General features: G+C 49.2%; 1 protein-coding gene across 1 annotated transcript in view; it reads left to right on the top strand.

Annotated features, from left to right (window-relative positions):
• The window catches only part of NEURL1B (neuralized E3 ubiquitin protein ligase 1B), a 146,049-nt gene that overhangs the window by 90,178 nt on the left and 36,586 nt on the right, over positions 1-19,285 (top strand). The window lies entirely within an intron of this gene.

Genomic DNA, 19,285 nt, shown 5'->3' with positions numbered 1-19,285 from the left:
GTCCTCACGCATTGAGCTACTCACAGCTTCTGCTGTCACTGCTTAGCCACTTTTTACTGCATCCCCATGAACTGGGAGCTGCTGAAAGCCTTGCATCTTTAAAAGGGGATATTTGAAAAATAAAGTCAGGTTAGGATAAATCACAGGGAGCAACATTAGCGTGTGAATAACATGGATAGGAGAAATTAGATTGTAGAACTAACAGTTCTGTGGGTGACACTTCAAAGTCTGCTGCAGTGAAGAATTCCATCTATATAAAAGGACAGCTGCACCCTCTTTTTCTATTTTTTTGTTTATAATTTAAAAGGTGTCTTTTTCATTCACCCCCATTTAAGCATTTTCTTAATAGGTATCCTTTCTCCATGCCAGCCCTTTTAAAGATTAAAAATGAGACACTGCCTCACCTCAGGGTCTTGTCCCATCCTCTGCGCCCAGATGCAAGTGGGCAGAGGCAAGAGACTCCAGGACACTGACCAAAGCCTCATGGGATGGTTCAGACAAAGACAGGCTGGTATCCAAAGGCTTCTCATGGTCTTCGAGGGGAAACTAAGTTAAATGGGGGATATACTAGTCATTTTAGCGTGCATAATGTCCTGGCAGGGAGGTGGGCTGGTTCCCAGTGCCCCAGGCTGCCAGGAGTGTGGCCGTGTGAGCTCACACTGGGAACACGCATTTGTGCCTTGGCCCCTTGCACCCTTTGGTAGCGACGGCTGTGGCAAGGGGGGCGGCTGCGGTCCTGCAAAAACAGGGTTTGAAGCACTGTGGGCAGAGTGGGCTGGTGTAGCTGCAGGATGTGTCCCACTCCGATTTGTGTTACTGGAAACCTGTAACTGGAGAAAGTGTGTAGCTGTGGCCTTGAACCTGGCCACACGGATCACACACAGGGGCCAGAGGCAAAGGAAAACGTGTGGCCATGTCAGGGGCATCACTTTGGGTCTACCTGAGCACATTCGCTGGGAATTTGTCCTGTTTGAAAAAAAAAAAAATGGTTAATTTTTAAAATTACTATTTATTTCCACACCAACCAAAACTGCGCAGGGTGTGATCCACACAGAGAAGCAGCTGTGTGATGGAACTGGTTACTTTGCACTTTCATACTGCTTGCACTAGACACCTTTGCTGGGACAGAAAACGCCTAAGGGCAGAGTTTTATGCACACTTTGAGGGGCAAAAGCTACCATTTCCATGGGAAGATGCAGTCTGGCTGGTCATCCTGCCCTCATGCCACCTTCTCCTGTGTGTTCATTAACTGATTAGATAAGTGACCTGGGTTACGGCTAACCTGGAGGGAAAGAAAGGTAAGATTGAAAGAACAATGAATTAATTTCACCAGCGCTGTTGGGTGAGACTGGCTGTGAACTTGCACAGGAACCTGCGAGACCTTGGGTCAGCGGTGGGGCTTGCGGCAGGGCTCGTGGGAGTATTAGCTGAGCGATGCACGTACCTGGGGGCTCTGTAATCAAAGGGGCTTGCGTTGTTCTCTCTCTCTCTGTTTTTTTGAAGTCATCCTAATTAATTAAACAGCTGATGGAATGGCAGGGCATGCACGTAGTGCAAAAACTCAAAGCTGCGCAGATTTTCAGTGTGGACCTGATGAAAAGGCTTCTTCGTGTACCCTGGTGTCTCACTAGCATAATTAACTCTGCTCTGAGTCAACTGGAACATCAGCAAGTTGACCATTTTCAAAGCAGAAGAGATTTTATAATAGCAAAGTTGCCATCAGAGCATGTGAAATGCTGAAGAAAAGCCTTTCCTTTCTGCGACACTTCTGAGGTTCTGAACAAAAGCTTCGTTATGGTTGTGGGTTTTTTTTTTCTTGTAGTTGAATAATTTGACAGAGAATTCACCTCGTTTTCATTAATTTTTTGGCAGGGGAAAAGTCAGGATTTTCTCAGTGGGAACTCACTGAAGCAGAGAAACAGGGCTGGGTAAAGAAACATGGCTAACTCCAGCATAATTATTGAGAAAAACCAAAGTGGGTAGTGAGCAAGTGCCTCTTCGGTTTAGCGCTTTAACAAATTATCTATATAAGCCTGAGTTATTCCTGAGACTTTATTTCACTTCAGTTAGTTTGACTCCACACTGGCCCCAGGCACAAAGTCCGCCAAGGACCTTGCTTGAACACAGAGACGAGCGCAGAGCAGATTTGGCAGCCTGCTGCTGCAGGCTCTGCTCGGTGAGCAGCATTGATTCGTGTCAGTAATGTCATTCCAGTGAGACTCTGTGAAGAGTTTGGGGTCGTGGATCCAGAGCGTCTGAGCAGCAGATTTGGGGTGATGGAGTTTGAAGGGTGGGCGGTTTGAATTCGGTACTGAGCAAATCTGCAAAGCTAAGGATGGGAGCTTTGTTCCTTTGCATGAAAATGTCTTCCTGCAGCTGGGTTTCAGGGGGCCATGGTCTGGGAGGCTGTTATCAGAGAAGGCTCCAGAGAGATACGGGTGCTGTGTTCGGGTCAATCACCCAAAGGAAATCCAAGTTCCCTTCCTGATCTTTCCTACCCTCCTGCAGATAACCTGCAACCTGCTGCAGTGTCCATAACACTGGGAAGAGCTTGTATCTGGAGCTGTTGGACCTAGAAACCTGGCTTTAATGAAGGAGTCGCTGTCCCCCATCTGTGGGGAAGTCGGTGGGGTGGGTCGCTCTGGTAATGGCCAACTTCCACAGCACAGAAATGACCCTCTAGCAGTTTGACCCTAGCAGTCAACGGTCAACACAGGTGGCAAATGGGTCAGGGAAGCTCAGGTATCTTTGGAAACCATCCCTCAAAGCATGATGCTGGGTAGATATAAGCTGTCCTTGAATCCTTTCCTCCTGGAGATGTGGAGGGAGAAGCAGGAGCTCCTACATAACTGATGGAGCACGACCCCAACCAGTGGTTTGTCCCCATTCTCCCAATCCACCCCATGGGGGCAATGAGCATGGCACATCTGTAAGACCATAATCTTTTCCTCTCTAAAGAAAAAAAGTTCTGTAAACATCTCCCTCCCTGTACGCCGGCAGGGCCCGTGCCAGAGCAGCAGGGGAGGTTTTTGCCCCCGGTGTTTTGCAGGCACGATGGCTGCTGTGGCCATGATACAGTAAGCTGATAGCGTGCTCATGAGTCACTTCTCAAACACAAAACTGGCAAAACAGGCTGCATGAGGCCCCATCAGGGCTCAGGATATCATAATTACGATGGCCTAGCTTGCTGAAGGAGGGCAAATGCATGATTATTTATAAGGCCACATTAGTACAGTCACACCCCTCCTAGGGAAACCAGTGGCTGCTGTTGGGCCATGGCCATGGCCTCACTGGGGAAGTGAAGACAAGCCTTTGATGTCCTTGGCTTATTCACCCCGGTAGCAATTCAGTTCAGCAGCGACATTTGAGGTTGAGGTGTTCTCTTGATTTTTTTTCTCTTACCTTTTAATGACCTACTTCCACTTCAGCAAACTAGTTTTCTCCTCTGCTAAATAAACCCTTGAATGAAGATTTCTGGTAACTGGAAAATCACCAGAAGTTCCACTTTGCTATAATCACCTTGAATTTATCTTTTTAAGATCGGGCAGTTGTCCCCTATCTGAGGCACGTGGGTTTTTGCACTGGCCTGGAGCAGTCATCTGGATGTGCTGCCTGTGCGGTGCCCAGGCTGTCAGTGCTGTGCAGATTCTGACTCCAGCAAAGGTCTAAGCAGTCTTCTGCTCAGCCCGTCGTTCAGGTTGGTGCACATTCCTGAGAGTAGTGACTTACCCTTTTACAGCTCTTGCTTCAGCTGCAGTCTACTACTGCATTTTCCCCACTGAGTCTCAAGAACAAACCTTTCCTATCATTAGCTGCCCAGTTAGATCAAAAGATGGTAAAATAAGGGGGTCTGAGTGGGGACAACAGGAAGGTGGACCACACGCATGGTATGAGCCCACTGAGAGCTCACCCCAGCCATGGTGACCTGCAAGGTGGCTGTTGAGGACAGCAGTTGCACCTGAGTGTGTCTGGGTGAATCCACAGAGACATCAGCATCATGGGCCATCGTACACACTCTTCATCAGCTCCCAGGGATGTTGCTGTGTCCTCCAGGGCTAAGCTTGTCTCTGGCAGTCGCTTAGAGTCAGCCTGAGCTGCTTCACTACACGGGAGCGGAGGGCCATGGGGCAGGATGGGGCTGTGCTTAGCCAGGGCTGAGTGTGCCAGGAGGGTCCATGGCACCTGCACTCTCCAGGGATGTGACTCCATGGTTGTGTCTCATTCCCCAGAAAATAAAGTTTTGAGATATCTGCTTTCTTCCTAGTGTGTGGGCAAAATAGGAAGAATTTCTTTGTTCCCTGTGGGGTTTTGAAAAGCATCCTCCATGAAAAAGAGGCCCTTGAGTTTAGATTTACAGCAGCCCAAGCAATTTTACAGCTGTATCTAACATCTGCTCTCAAGGAATCTCTTGGTTCCTTACACCCATATGTAGTCTTTTCTGACACAGAGGTTTGTGGTTTACTCTTCCTGATTTAGGTGATACTCCCTTATAAACCAGAGCATCCTCAGGTCAGACTGAATTCCCATTGACTCCCGCTGGGTAAGAAGCATGTCCTGCTCAGCGTCACGTGTAGTTTTTTGAAAGGAGAGGAGGGCCAGTGTGGTGTCTGGGCTAATCCCTCATTTCCAGAATATCCACATTTAGCTGTTTTTGTCTCTGGAGACCTCTGTAAGTCTGTTCTTCATCTGAGGACACCAACGCACATGAGCTGGGCAAAACTGCAGAGGGAATTAGTGCCAGAGAGGAGCAGGGTTAGGTTGGGTCTGGTTCCCAGAGCTGCGCATGGACCACCCCATCTTCTCTGAGCTTGTGCCTGGCTGCAGTGTGTGTCTGAGGAAGGCTGTGCCCTCCTCTGAGCACCTGGTACGTGATGCCTGGGCTGCACTTGCCCTTCCCGGGCTCTGCGGGCAGCTCACCAGCCTTGCAGTGGGCTGCTGCGGCGTGCAGCCATTCTCTGCAGCAGCTCTGTGATATAAGTAGCCACTTCCCAGCCTGCTGCCATGTCTCCTACTCACAGACAGGGAGGGAGAAGGAGCCAAGAAACATCTTTTTGCCACGTGTGACAGGACGGCACCCACACAACAGGGCTGCGGCGCTTGACCCGAGTCCCCAGTACTGCCACACTGCGAAGTAACCGATTGCTCCCAAGTGACAAGCTCTGTCTTTTCATTTTAAGCCTATTTGTGAAAGGAGAGCTTTTTTAGTTTTTTTTCCTCTTTCGATGCCAATCTCTATTGTTTGAGGAAACTTTTGCTAGGAAACCAGGACTGGGGAAAAGGAAACTCAAAGACAGAGCGGCCAAACCCTTTGCAGGAATCTGCTCTCTTCTGAAGGTTAAAGCTTGTCATTTTTTGATTTACTGGAAATGATTGGTGTTTCCTTTGTTCTCCTTTGCGGTGGCTGCTCTGATAAGCCCTGAGGGATGCTTTCCTTGGACAGATCTGGAACAATTATAGCAAAAGAAATAAGGAAAGTAAACCCATGTCCTGTTTTTCCTTATTCCATTTCTTGTTAATCAGCGATTTGCCTTGTTTCAGAGGGAGACTCAGGACCCTGCCTCCCTAATGGCTGGGGACTTTAGATGGCTGCAGGCCCAGAAATACCATCCACTACAGACTGCTCTGATCAGAGTGTTGCTGAATGCACTATGTGGTCTGACCTTTCGGTTTATGGTGAGCTGGCTTCTGGGGCTGGCCCAGCTCAGAGATGAGAGTCGTTTTGGAGCCCGATGTGAAGTTTGCCAGCAGCCCAGAGCCCTTCTGTACACAGGGAAACCTGGAGTCCTGTCCAGGACCAGGGCAGGAGAGTGCTGCAGCTCCAGGCTGATCAGGGCTATCTGTGGCCCAGGAATATCTTGGGAGAGGCTGTAGGTCAAAGTCTGCTGATAAAGCCACACTGATTCTAGGAATCAATATCTTCTACTAGGCTGGGTGCACGGTGAATGGAAAGGGACTTGGCCAGCCCTCTCCTGCCGTGATGCAGAACATGTCGTGTGAAGTGGTGCTGCTCTGGGGCACCCGCTCCAATCCTGTTCCTTCCTAACACAGAGTCCTCTTGCACCTTGGGAGAGCTGCTCAGCAGGGTGCCATTCCCCTGGTTGTGCAACAGCAGACTTTGCTTATCTGTGCCAGGGGCTTCCCCACCTGGAGAAGGCTGGAGGCCCCAACCCAGTTCCCACTGGAGCAGCAGGAGACTTTCCCAGTGACTTCAGTGGGCTGTGACCAGCTCCGTGACATCTCTGTGCCCTGGTTTCTCAGTGTAGAAATGCAATACAGCAGCCACCACCTCCTCGGAGTGCTCTGAGGCTTGTTTGTATTTCACGAAGCACGGAGATGCATGGGAAAAGTGTGTCATGAAAACCCCTCCTGAGAAGGCAGAGCCTGAGCACTTGTGACTTGTTTCTTTGAGCTGCAGGGACAAGCCTATATTGCGTGCTGTGGGCAGCTTTGCTTGGAAGCAGGAAGAAGGGGGGACCACTGTCTTGTTATTTGGGTGGAGTTTAGACCATATGAACTTGGGGGGACGGCAGCTGAGTGACCCACTTGTCTGGTCCTCCTCCACCCCTCCCTACAGCTTTGTGGATGAGCTGCTCCGTGCTGTGCTGGCTGCTGCAGCACAAACACAACCCACCAAGTCTGAGGGAACATGAGGAACCAGCAGCTGGTCTAGCTACCAGCCTCGTGTGTTCTTCCCCTACCAGCCTTCAAGGCCAAGCTGCAAGGCGATGGCAGTGCCCGCTGAGCTGCTTCAGATGCCCCAGAAACCTTCCTTGGTGTTTGTTTTTTTTTTTCCTTTCCTTCAGCTGGCACGCAGCTGACAGCTAGATAGTGGGAGCAGCTGGAAAGAGATACCCAGTAGCACTGTTCATAAAAGTCCAGATGAAAGATTAAAACACCTGCTAGCACCAGGAAAAATGTTTGCTGTGGGACATCAGGAATTACACCCTGTGGTGCACATGGCTGCTCACATGCATAATTTCCTCATCATTGCCAGTTAAAAAGGCAGGTGATGGATGGGCCAGTGTAAGCCAAGAGTATAGGGAAGGCAGCAGGCTTAGTCCTTGCCAGGCAGTAAAGACGATGATGTCTAGCAAACCGTTGTCTTTAATACCTAGAGGTATCACAAGTATTGTGTGACATCGCCTACTTTTCACTGCACAGAGATATATAATAGATGCTGCTTCCTCTTTTCTTTAAATAAAACCCTTCAGTAACAAAGTGCACTGCTTGAATGGGTCCTTCCATTCAGAATAGATGTGGTTTTAAAATACAGAGTGAGTTTGTGGCCATAGGAAAATCAATGACAGATTTTCTGTTGGTTTAATCTGAAAACTCAGTGTAGTTCTTACCCTGAGCAAACCCAGTCCAGGCCAAAGGATCCCACCAGTGACATGAGCCAGAATAGGTGTGTGATGAAGAAAGCTGTCTGCCACAACCAAGGGACTTGGAGCCACATACCTGCTGGCCAGTGTGAAGCTGGTCCAAGAGTAAAAGAGCTGAACTAGCTGGAAGATGAAGGGATTGAATGGTTCTCCCGTGCCACGCCCATTAGCACAACTTTCATTCAAGAAGCTGCTGAAGTCTATAGTTGCAGAGCTTCGACCACGGCTTCTGAGAGAGACCTATGAGTTGGCTGAGATGGTCCAGACAGCCATGCGCAGCCCCGTGCCAGCGCACAGTTCAGTTCACTTGCATGCACATCCCCATCCCTTAGCACATCCAGGGGTAGCAGCGGCAGCTCTTCTGGATCCATCCCGACTCGTGCACACAGCTGAGGTGTCCCAGCATCACCTCACACCTCAGCCCAGGAAGCCGCGCCGAGTCCTCCCTGGCCAATGTGACAAGCTTCCTCAGGGAGCCGCAGCTCACCTCACTGCTCTGGATGTGCTACCTGAGCCCCGGAATGGGAAAAACTATTAAAAAACTTACAGAAATATTTTTTAGATGTTGCTGCTTGAGGAGACCTCATTTTTCTCCTGTCTGTGTGAGTTGCTTTGGAAAGAGCTGTTTTCCAGACGTTGCCAAGCCCTTCTCCTGGGAAAGTCAGCTGCCAGGACTGTACATCAGCTTTGGCACGCACTGGGGCTGGCCCGTTGGGAAAAGCCAAGCCCCTACGTTACCTCTCACCCTCGTGCTGGCTTTGGTGTGCGCTTCACAAGGCGAGGATGCGCTGTGACATGCCAGCGTTGTCCTTGTTTGTGAGCATGCAAAGCCTGGGATGGGGCTCAGCCTTTTCAAAGGGAAGGGCTGAATGTCAAGCCAAAAGGCTGGTCCTCTGGCACCGCAAAAGAAAGGCTTTAATGTCCTTTTAAGTTTCGTAATATCCTCGTCATCTGAAATTTCTTTGAGCCCAAACCCAATCTGGGGGCGTAATGAATTCAGCGTTCTCCCTCTATTAGACAGCTCCGATTTCTGCAGTTTTGTAAACATCCCCAAATCCACGTGGTGCCGTAGTAGTTGTCTTTCAGCTGCCTCTCTCAAAGTGCCTCAAAGGAAGAGAGAAATCCTGTATCCTGCTCCACGTCATAGAGGAAAAGGCATCAAGATTCAGACCTCGGTCTTGTATATGGGAGAAAAACTGACCAGATGCAGGTGTAGGGTCTTAACTGGTGCAAGCTCATGGTCTTCAGTGCCCGCTGGGACATAGCCCTCTGAGTGGAGTGCAGCCTTAACAGACAGCCCTCCTGATGGTATCCACAGGGAACTCGAACCGGCAGGCAGGTTCCTCTCTGCACGCTTGCACACAGACACGGATGCATGCACTGCCATCAGAAACTGGCTCTGGGGAACTTCCCTGCCCTCGCAGTTAGTCTCAGGCTTGGGATTCATTACAAGAAATTGTTAAAAATTAAAATGGAGGTAAATAGACATAAGTCAAGTCACTGATAAAACAGTTGCTAGGCTTATTGTACAGCTACCCCAGCATTATTGCTGATCTTCAGGAGGGCTGGCACTGCTCTGGACTGATGTTTGTGCTATGAGCTGAGCTGGGATGATGCACTCGCTGCCCGTGTTGTCAGGTGCCCTGTGCCAGGAGCTGCGTGACCCACGTGGAAGCACAGCAGAAAGCCGGGTGATGCGGAGGTGTGGGCTGGTTAAAAGGATGGATTTCTGCAACTGGCTGGTGGAAAGGGGCTTCCCTGTGAATGGAGAGGAAAGAGTTTGCCTAGCATATGCAACACAGAGGTGAGATTTGGTAACTGAAGCTATTTATTGGAGTCTCTTTAAAACCATGTTTCATGGCTATGAGGCTGTTATCTTCAGTCTAAGTTGTTAAGTCTTATGGGGGTGTTTTGGATTTTTAAATATAAATATTCTCTCTCTTTATTTAATAGCTGAAATAGCAGGTTCAGGCCAGTATCTCCTGGGAAGTCTATAAAATTGGCAGCTAAAAATAATCAGCAGACTTTAGTAGTTACTGATGCTTTGTAGAACATGGACATGCATTTAATTTGGAGACAATTCTACAGAAGTAGCACATCTTGGCAATTGTTTTTTCCACTTTTTATTTCTCTAATAAGAATGCAAGGAAACAGGAACGTCATTCATTAGGACTCTTTCTGTTTTGTTCCTTTTGTCTGTTCCGTAGACGACCTCCTAACCCTCTCCCAGCAGCAAAGGGAGATTTCCACCTGTCTGTGTTCCTGCAAACTGAGTGTGCAAATGCCTGGTGTGATGAGTCAGCCAGGTCTTCACACCAGTTACTCTGCAGTGGTTTAAGATCACTGGTTACAGTGGAATCACCCTTGGTTTTTATGGTGTCTCCACCCAAGCTCCAATGCCTTTTCCCCATAATGGGGATGCAGAGGAGAGGCTTGGCCAGACAGTTGCTGGGGCCATCACTGCCATGGGTGGCATCAGAGGACAGGGAAGGATTCAAACTTGCCTTGATGCTCATTTGTCCTTTCTGCCAGCTCTGCAAGGACAGTAATGCTGAATGATGCCCTTAGACTCAAATGTGTGTAGAAACTTTGATCCTGCTGTCATCCATCTTCTGTCCACAGGAGCTACATCTGGTTTTGAAGTCTGTATGAGAGGCAAATCAGATGTTTCTCAGAAGGGTTATTATTGTTACTATGGTTATAAGCAAGTGCGCAATAGCCCCAGCCATGTACCAGGAATCCCTGTTGTGTTTGGTGCTAGACTGTAGAGAATGAGAGAGGCCATGCCCCCGAGAGCTACCTGCCCTTTAGGTTGCTGTCAAGGTATAATTTGCTTTCCATTACATGCAAGCACTGGATGAATTTCTACAAAATTCTGCACTGAGCCTTTCTGACAGAACGTCTAACCTGAAGCCTTTTTCAGATTTTTTTTTTTTTAATTAAAACAGCTCCTATGATCTTTTTCATGGCAGGGGAAGCGGCAACTCTCTAGGCTACCTGCTATAGCAGGAAAACCAAGCACCATATGCAATGTAACTGTTGCTCTCTCTCTCTCTATCTCAAAAATGCCGAACTATGAGAGAGAATTCGTCCCACCAAACGCCCACTAAGCACATTTTTTAAATCTGGTTTCTCAGCCTTTCAGGAAAGGAGAAGCAAAATCTAGCTATGTTCTTCTTGCCTGCTGGAACTGGGCCCCATTTCATGAAATCAAATGGCTAAGGAGGAAAAAAAAATATATCCAAGGCAAAGATGCTATTCTCAACAAAGAGAACAGTATATGCAACAGCTTCTGCAGCATTCCAGCAACATGATGTCTTTCCCTGCAGACTCTCAGTTAGGGATTGATTGTCTAAGCAGAGAATTGCGCGATTCAGAAAGGCTTAAGGCACACTTCATGAACTGTTTGCTAAGAGGATGAATAGATGGGCATGTGTGTATATAAATCTATAAATCATGTCTTGTTCTGCCCCAAAGAAGACAGCTGAGATTGGATTCTTTGTCATTTGATTTCATGTTCTCGGGGCTAGGGATAAAGGCAGCAGTGTTTTGCACATGGAGTCAGGATTTGATGCCACAGCTCTAGAAGGACAATCTGTGGAAAACAGGAGATAATGTTTGTTGTGAGGGCTAGAGCTAGAACTCACAAAGGGAATAACAACATTCACGCTGCTCCGATGTGTTCACAGTTAAAGGAAAGTGCAGTGCGTTTCTCTTATTTGGGTTCTCCTCTAGCCTAATGGGCTTTTTTACATAAGCAATGCATGGGTTCTGGTTTAAAACCACAGGGTGTTTGGTGGCAACGCTGCTGTAAGCTTCTGCTGTCCATCCCAGTCTTTGCTCCACTGTGCCCATTGCTGCCTCTTCCTGCCGTTCTGCTCAGAAGGTGCTCTGCTGTGTTTGTGCTGATTTGGCTGGACTTTTTGACAGGCTTTGCCCCACTTCGGCACTGGTGGGTTTTGGAGGAGGGGTGTTGATGGTGGGAGTCAGCACCAACCTTAGAGCTGAGACAGGTGCTGCAGAAGGGCCCTGCAAGAACCTATTCTGTGACAGGGGTCTTCTGGGAGATGCTCTGAGCAGGGAGGGGATGGTTCAGTAGCCAACTGCCCTGAGAAGCTACCATGTTTGTTCCCCAGAGAGTCCTTCCACTGCCCAGTCCGGTGGCCTTCATGCAGCACTGGGGTACCAGCAGAAACGATGCTCTGCACGGCCGCCTCCCTGAGGCAAGCTAAAGGAGGAGCCCACAGGAAAGGCAAACCTGAATCCCCCAGCCAAAGACATGTTTTCTGCTGGCTGAGGCTGTGCCTGGGGACTATCTCTTCTAGGAAAGCCACCAGAGAAGAACTGTTAGATCACATGGCAGTCCCTACAGTGCCTGTGTGGGCTGATGGGATCCCAGGCCAAGAGCAGCACAGTGGCTGTGGGACATCCTGAGCCTGCACTCGCGCTCGTTTGGGTTCTCTCCATAAATCCCCACGGGTGGTTCTGCGATCCCAGGCAAATGCCATGGTGAGTCCATCTCCCTGGCAGCTCTGGGTGAAGCAGGCATGGGCGGTGGGCTGCGGGCTCCTTCGCTGAGCGCAGCGTGCAAGCAGTGGGGGTGAGCATGCAGGCGGCACTGCGCGGAGCTGCGGCGAGGCAGGCGCTGATCTCACTGTAACCAGGAGCACCACGGCTGAGCCCCTGGAGAGGCTCACCCGATGTGAGAGCTTTGACTCATCTCCCGTCTCGCTTGTGCTGGGTGCGCTGAATGAAATGCAGGAGGTGTGCAGAACAAAAGCCTTTGCTTGTTTCCATGTGGATGCTCTATCTGCCTCGCTGGCCCCTGAGAGCGTTTTTCCTCCTAGCTGATGTGCTGGTGGGTGGCCGCACGCAGTCCCTGTGTGGCCGGCATGGCATGGCCAGCCGAGCAGAGGTGCAGGGTTTTGGTGGGCAGTGCTCTGCCCCTGGCCCATGCAGAGCTCCCCCACAGCCCCTCAGGCCACAGCTTTGTGCCTGGACAGCTGGCACGGCAGCACAGGCATCCCTGGAGCACAGAGCTTCCTGCTTATAAATTAACTACGAGCCATCAAGGGTCAACTCCCTTTTGCTACACTATGTGTGAAAAGATTGGGAAGGTCAAGCAGAAAGTGAGAGATGTTTTTTTCCTTGACAGTTTTCTGCACTATCCAATGTCCCCTGCCTGCTTTTCCTATTTAATTTCAGGAGAATAACTCCCAAGTAGAGACTTAGCGAGTTGGTCCCATGTTTAGAAGGTGTTGGAGGTAGTATACACGGGTTTACATTTGTTTGGTTGTTTGGTTTTTTTTTCCCATGCGCTCCTAAAATGTAAAATATTATCATCTACAGCATTTAAAAGTGGTCTTTCAGTCACTGCCCTGTCTGGGGAAATGAGTAACAGGCGAGAGAGCTCGAAGCGTGGACAGACATCCTATGTTTGTCTTCTCGCTTGTCATCCCTTCCCCAAAGAGCTCCCATAGGCCAACCATTGCTGTCTGCCTGCTTTGTCTGTCACAGCATCCTCTCCTCCTTGATTAGGAAGAAGTTGGGTGTCAGTCAGCCCCAGGAAAGGCCAGTTATCTGTGTCCCGATTCTGACAGATTTGCCTTGGCAGCAGCATGCTGCTCTTTAAAAAGCTCAGAAGAAACCCTCCTGCCAGTGAACGTAGATTATGCTTTTTTCATTTCTTCTGGATGGTTTTCTTTTTCTCTCTGGGGAGGATTTCTCCGTCTCCCAAAATTCTTCATGTGGTATTTGTGGCTCACAAAATGCATCCTCCCTGCCTGTAGAAACACTCCCTGCTAATACCAGACCAGGGGCTGCGTGAATGGTACAGACAAAGCCAGGCATCATGGACTCAGAAGGCAGCTAGCCAAAGGGAACGGGGTAGCTTTGCAAATGGGTACCCGGTCTCCTCCCTGCCCAGCGACCCTTTGCTAAATAGGGGCCAGTTTATATTTACCAAAAACAGAGGGAACGGAAAGCTTAGGGGGGTCAGGAGTAACAGTTGCAGATGTTAGGCTCTGGGTTTGTTTGTTTGGATCTCCCGAGCACGCTCTGATCCCAAACTTTTCCGCTCTGACGAGTGGGACTGGGTAAACGGAATCTGGTACTTTTAGTCCAGCCTGAAGTGGACAAGTGTCCACAGCTCCTGACTCACACACGCTTCCATTTCCTCCGGGGTGGCTGCTCATCATCCTCATGGATCATTACCTGACTGCCAAACGCAGCCTCTGCCCTGGAGGCGGCAGGTCCTCCTCCAGCTGCCCCTGCCTGGGCTTCCCTGTCAGTAGATGATAGCTGGTCTCACTTCCAGGGCTGCTGAGCCAATATTGCTTGTCAAGACTACATCACCATGCAGTGTCTGGGGGATGGGAGAGGAGTTTCCCCAAGGGTTTTTATTTATCTTCTGCATATCAATGTTTATTAGAAATTATGCTCATTTTCTGAAGAGTCCCAGTCTGCAAAGCTCTAGGTTTCCTGTAAGCACTTCCTATTCCTCATGTTTCTGAAAATCGTTCGTTATCTCCAATTAGCTTGTGGCTGGTGTACAGCACCCAGAGACTGTGTCCTAGTGGTTCTGATAGTACTTCCCAAGATCAGCCTGTTGCATCTGAAACAAAGTCTTTCAGCTTTTCTTCCCCTATTAAAATAATAATGTGCGCTTATGTAACGTTCTTCAGATCTCCTGCAAACATTGGCTAGCCCTGCTGTAAGACACAGGCGTTTCTGCTTTGCAGATGAAGAAAGTAAGGCAGAAGGAGGGTAACCAATTTGTGAAGGTCACACAGCAAGGCAGGAGCAGAGCTAGGACTGTAATTCAGATAACCTGCTCTTCCCTCCTGCTCCAGTCACTGCTGTACAGCACTAACAGTCCAAATGAAGAGATTATAATGCATAATCCATACTGGTGTGCCAAGAATTCTCTAAATCATATTACACTGTCACATAAAATGATGACTCATTTGATAACACAGCCCACAGCCAGTTCCTTTATGTTAAAATTACGTGGACAAGACTGGATTTAAAAAGAAAAAGGAGAGCTTGTTATGTGTCTGTTGAATGCTGAGTTATAGATGCTTTCATGGATTTTATTTTGGCTGATGCTGAAGGAGCGTTTGTGAGCCTGTTTGTTGACAGTGGTGCTTGGGACCAGAGATGCTGACATTCCACTAACAATAATAGGAACTGCCTCTGTTTGTTTCTAAATTGGAAATTCTTCCTTACATGGGCCCAACCCACCCTCTGCCCCCGCTGAAGGAAAGGGCAGTTGTCTGGGACTAGCAGAGGGAGCACCTCCCAGCGGTGCTGGTGCCCCTAGGGCTGCAGGGTTGGACCTGTGTTCTGTCATTGCCACAATCCCCTCTTCTCCCCATGCCCCATGGAATGGGTGGGGAACAACCCAAGGTGGTGCTTTTGGGTTCTCTGGAGAGAAAGTGCAGTTTATCTAAAGCAATTAACAACGTGGCAGAGCAATCGCCCAACTACACTCTTCCCAGAAGTTGCTTTCACTGGGTCTCCCCATTGCCGCTTCCTCTCTGCTGGCTCCGTTCTCCTTGCCCCTCCCTGCAGCCACCTTGTCCTCACTGAAACCCCGGCTGCTGCCCTTCGGACTGCCTCTGCTGCCATTTGGGGACTGTGTGGCTGCACTTACCAAAGCCATTTGGGATGTGGCTTGTGCAAGTGACATTGAACCATGTTTTGCTGCATTGTGGTTTCACCATTTCCTTTTCCTCATTCTGCCTGGTCTGTAATTCCCATGGCTGAGGAATCCATCGCGGAGCCCTTTTTGCCAGGAATGCCCACGTGTTCTCCAGCTGAGAGTTGCTCTGGTATCTCGTCAGAGACTACTTTTCCATATGCTGCATGGCTGGCGCATATCATAGCCACTTGCTGCACTTCGAATATAGAAGTGTGGTCAGGGCAGATGGTCACTGCTTCTTCTGAAGCCACGAAAGGCTTGTTTGACGACGGGACCGGTCCATCTCTGCGGGTTGCATTTCCCTGTCTGCATCAGATCCCATGGGTCACCTCTAGCCCGGCACCATTCTGCCCTATCTCCCAGAAAATGAGGTTTAATCTACCTTGCTTTGGGTAAATAAGCCTCACAGCAGCCAAATGTCCAGCAGGCAGTAAGGACTTGGATCAGGAAACAGCTTCAATTGCTGCGTAGTCAAGGCCAGTTCAAGAAGCTCTTTGGAAGATTTTCCTACTGTTGTGCTGGAAACTCCTGCTTCCCTTGATTTCTTAGAGGAAAAAAAATTGTAAAACCCAGTTTCTGTGCGTGACCTGTGGAGACCCTGCGCATCCTGTACTAGTGCTGAGAGCAGGGGAGGAAAGTAATTGCTTTCAGCAGTTGGAAGACGTGGGTGGCAGGATGGCTTTGCGCGGTGCTGGAGGACGCTTTGTACACGTATCCCTCCTAAACAAATACCTCTTAAATGTGTATTATGGGAATTCAGGGAACAGTTGTTTTTTTTTCCCCCTCCAAGTGGGAGTAAGGCTTATTAATACTCTCCTTCCATAGGTGAGTTGCAGAAGCTGGGAAGTTGTGAGACGAGTAACATGTGCTTTTATCAGTCAAATCTGCTCTCTCCTGGACAATCACTTCAGCCGGTAGGATGAGGGCAGGAAAGACAAGGTGCTGGCAGGAACGTGACTTCTGTAGGGGGGGAAGCACATAACGCCATTCAGGACAGCTACTGAAACGAGCTTTTTGCTGTGCGTGTGTCAGTAGGAAGGAATTATTTCCATGATACTGCTTGGTGCATCCACGCTGGCTATGTACTTGCTGAAGAAGATGTATCGCATGTCACTGGTGTGCATGTCGGAGTAACTGCACTCTTGTAGACATGGTGGTATTTGCATGCTGGAAGAGCATTGTAGGCTTGTGCAGTCAACTCACGTATTTTTCCAGGGTATCTTTTGTTTGCAGTCTCTGAGAATTCCCAGGGAGCTCCTGCCAAGTAGGGGAGGGAAAGGGAGGTTTCAAGGTGAGATGTGATGGAAATGGAAGTGGTTTGGACAGTCTCAGAGCTCCAGACAGATGGGGCTGAAAGAGAAATGGGTGCTTCAAATGTCTACTCAGATTCAGAGTCACCGAGAAGAGGAAAAAAGAACTGACAGTGCAGGGGTGTGAAACCGGAGTGAGAGGTGACAGCCCCCAGGCTGTGGAGCGGGGTTATACACAGCTCTGGAGGGAAACGTCTGCAAGCAGCAATCTGGTCTTCAGTAAAAGACAGAGATTTAGGGAGGTCCCCAGGTTTTCAGTGGAGCTCAGCTGTGAACAAGACAGAACGGGCCAGTTTGAGAGTGGAGGCATAGAACTGGTGCCTGCTGGGAGGCAGCCAGCAGCGGGGCAACTGCAGCCTTGCTCTGCGGGCCAGAGAAGCTGCGCCCCACTGCAGCTACAACCGGGCATCCGAGGTTGCTCTGCCCAAGCTCAGGAGGGCTTGCTGCCCTGAAGGGGAAAGACAGACAGGTTTCCCAGCGTTTTATCTCACTGCTGCTGAAAGAGATGAGTCTGTCATTATTTACTGCCATCTGTTACATAGACAAGAATGGCAGCTGCTAGCGGTGATACCTTCTATCTCGTAAGGTCTTTCACCCCCCAAAACTTGAGCCCCTGAGAGACTTACAAAGACAATGCAACCAGTCTGATGCCGTAAGGAGAGTTACACCTCATGCTAGTATCAATCAGTGGAAATTTAGCTTTGTAAGCTATTTGCATCTCCAGAAACACTTCATTTATACGAGTGTGCTCACGTGACTGCTCGCAGTCAGTACAGCCCATACCCTCTCGTGAGAGGTCTGGCCTGTGTACGTGGCTATAGGAGGGTTTGCATCATACCCCTGTCTGTGACAAACCTCAGGTAGAATACATCCCATTTTTCACTCAGAAAGAAGTTTTTCTTTCTTTTCTTTTTTTGCCCTATATTTTAAAGGCCTGGGTACACATCCATGCCCAGGAAGATTTAGAGGTGATTAAAGTGAGCTGGGAAGCAGATGTCTGGTATCAGTGTAATACAAAACACCTTCCAGAGACTTTCTCCTTTGCGTGGTATTATCCTGATCTTACTGTGCTGATCCCACTAAGGTGAATTTTTTACAGGGGGCAATAGAAAACGGAGAGGGAGAAGCAGCAATACAGTGTGTGTGGCTAAAAGTGTCCAGCCCTGGAGGTATTAAAAAAATGCGTAGATGGTGGTGCTTAGCAACATCGTTTACTGGTAGACTTGGCAGTCCTGTGTTAACAGTTGGACTTGATGATCTCAAAGGTCTTTTCCAACTTAAATGATTCTACCATTCTAAGCTGGATCCAACACGGTAAGTGTTTTGTGGCTCCTCTGCTGCCCAGCTTTGCTCCCAAGTCCGCCAATGGCCAATGGGGTGAACTTGTACGTGTCTCCTGGGTTCCTTGTGCCCTGGTTTCATCACTTACAAAGTAAGGATAATGTTACTCACCTTGTCTGCAAAATGGTTTAAGATCTAGTAATAAAAAATACTAGGAAGGAGCTTAGGTGAAAATGCAGATACCAAAGCAAATAACACGCACATGCAGGTCACCCTGTCCCTTGATCAAAATGGGGGTGAGAGAGGGAAGGGGATTTCTTTAGAGAGGCAGCCATCTGTCAGGCTTGCAGAAGAAATTACTGAAGTGTGTTATCGATAGTTATCAAAACTTGCTGGAGCAGAAAGAATTTTAAAATGCTAATGAGCTTTCATTTGTGCTTCCTTGGTTGGGACAGTTGGCTTCCTTGCTGCATTTCTCCAGGCTGAGCAGTGACTTTGCATTGCCTTTCAGTCCCCACACAGTGTCGGTTTCTGGTTTGCTTGTACTTTCTCAGTGTGGTTTCTGGGGAGGGTGAAGTCATCCTCACCGAACTATTTCTCATGCTTATTGTTTCGCATTATGTGAAGCGGGTTATTTTAACAAACTCTACATTTTTACAATGCCAAAAGTAGAAGTGTTGATTGCGTTCCTGGAGGCTGCCTCCGTGTCCTAAGGATGTGCACTTCCATTTTATTGTCTTCTATTTTTACCTTGGTTTTGGGGAGGAGGAAGGGCTGGAACACCCTTGGGACAGGCAGCGACCATCTCTGGGTTGGTGCGGTCGGGGTGTGGGAGGATGGCCACGGCGCGTCCCCCGGGGAGGTGGCACACAGCCCACACATGGCACACACGTGGGCTGCCCCGGTACCCCCCAGGCAGCCGCAGAGACCCAGCTGCTGAGAGCCCCTCTACTGCCTCTGGCTTTTTAAGGCTCATTTAAGCCCTAAAATAACAACTACCACTCCCTGCTGAGGGAAACCAGCGGGGAATTAGCCCAAGCCTCCCGTTCCCCCGCTGTCTCGTGAAACAAGGACTTTCCCCTCTGTGTTGTGTCCGTGAGATGACATTGCTCCCCTCCCCTGCTCCCTGTGTGCTGCAGCCGGCTCCTGCCCTCTGCCAGCTCCTGCCTGGTGTACACGCAGCTCAGGGCACCAGAGACATATAGCTAACCTAAGGAGACAGCAGATGGGTGCAAGCGCTTTGAAGAACAGCTGCTAGTGTCTCGTTCAATAATCCCATTTTTAACATCCATATGATAGCAAAAAAATACTGGAAATTGGCTTTTTCTGTCTCTTCTCATCTCCCGAGCCACACCTGACCTGTTCAACGTGATCTGGAGATTAAAGGCTTGTTATTTTCGCTTCCCTACAATAGATCAGCACCTGAGCTCTGCAAGGCCATTGAGCTGTCGGTCCTTGGCTCTCCCCCTCCTTCCACTTTTTTTTGTGTCCCAGGACATGTGATAGTCCCCAGACCTAACTTCTGCTAAGGGACACGGTGGATTTTCCCGAACACTCTGCACCGCAGGTTGGTGGCAGCGCATTTTGTAGGTCCGATGCTCCCATTTCTC

Source organism: Falco cherrug, chromosome 8 (assembly GCF_023634085.1).
Source record: "Falco cherrug isolate bFalChe1 chromosome 8, bFalChe1.pri, whole genome shotgun sequence".
NCBI classification, from domain to species: domain Eukaryota; kingdom Metazoa; phylum Chordata; class Aves; order Falconiformes; family Falconidae; genus Falco; species Falco cherrug.
This window is presented reverse-complemented; position numbering and strand designations above follow the sequence as displayed.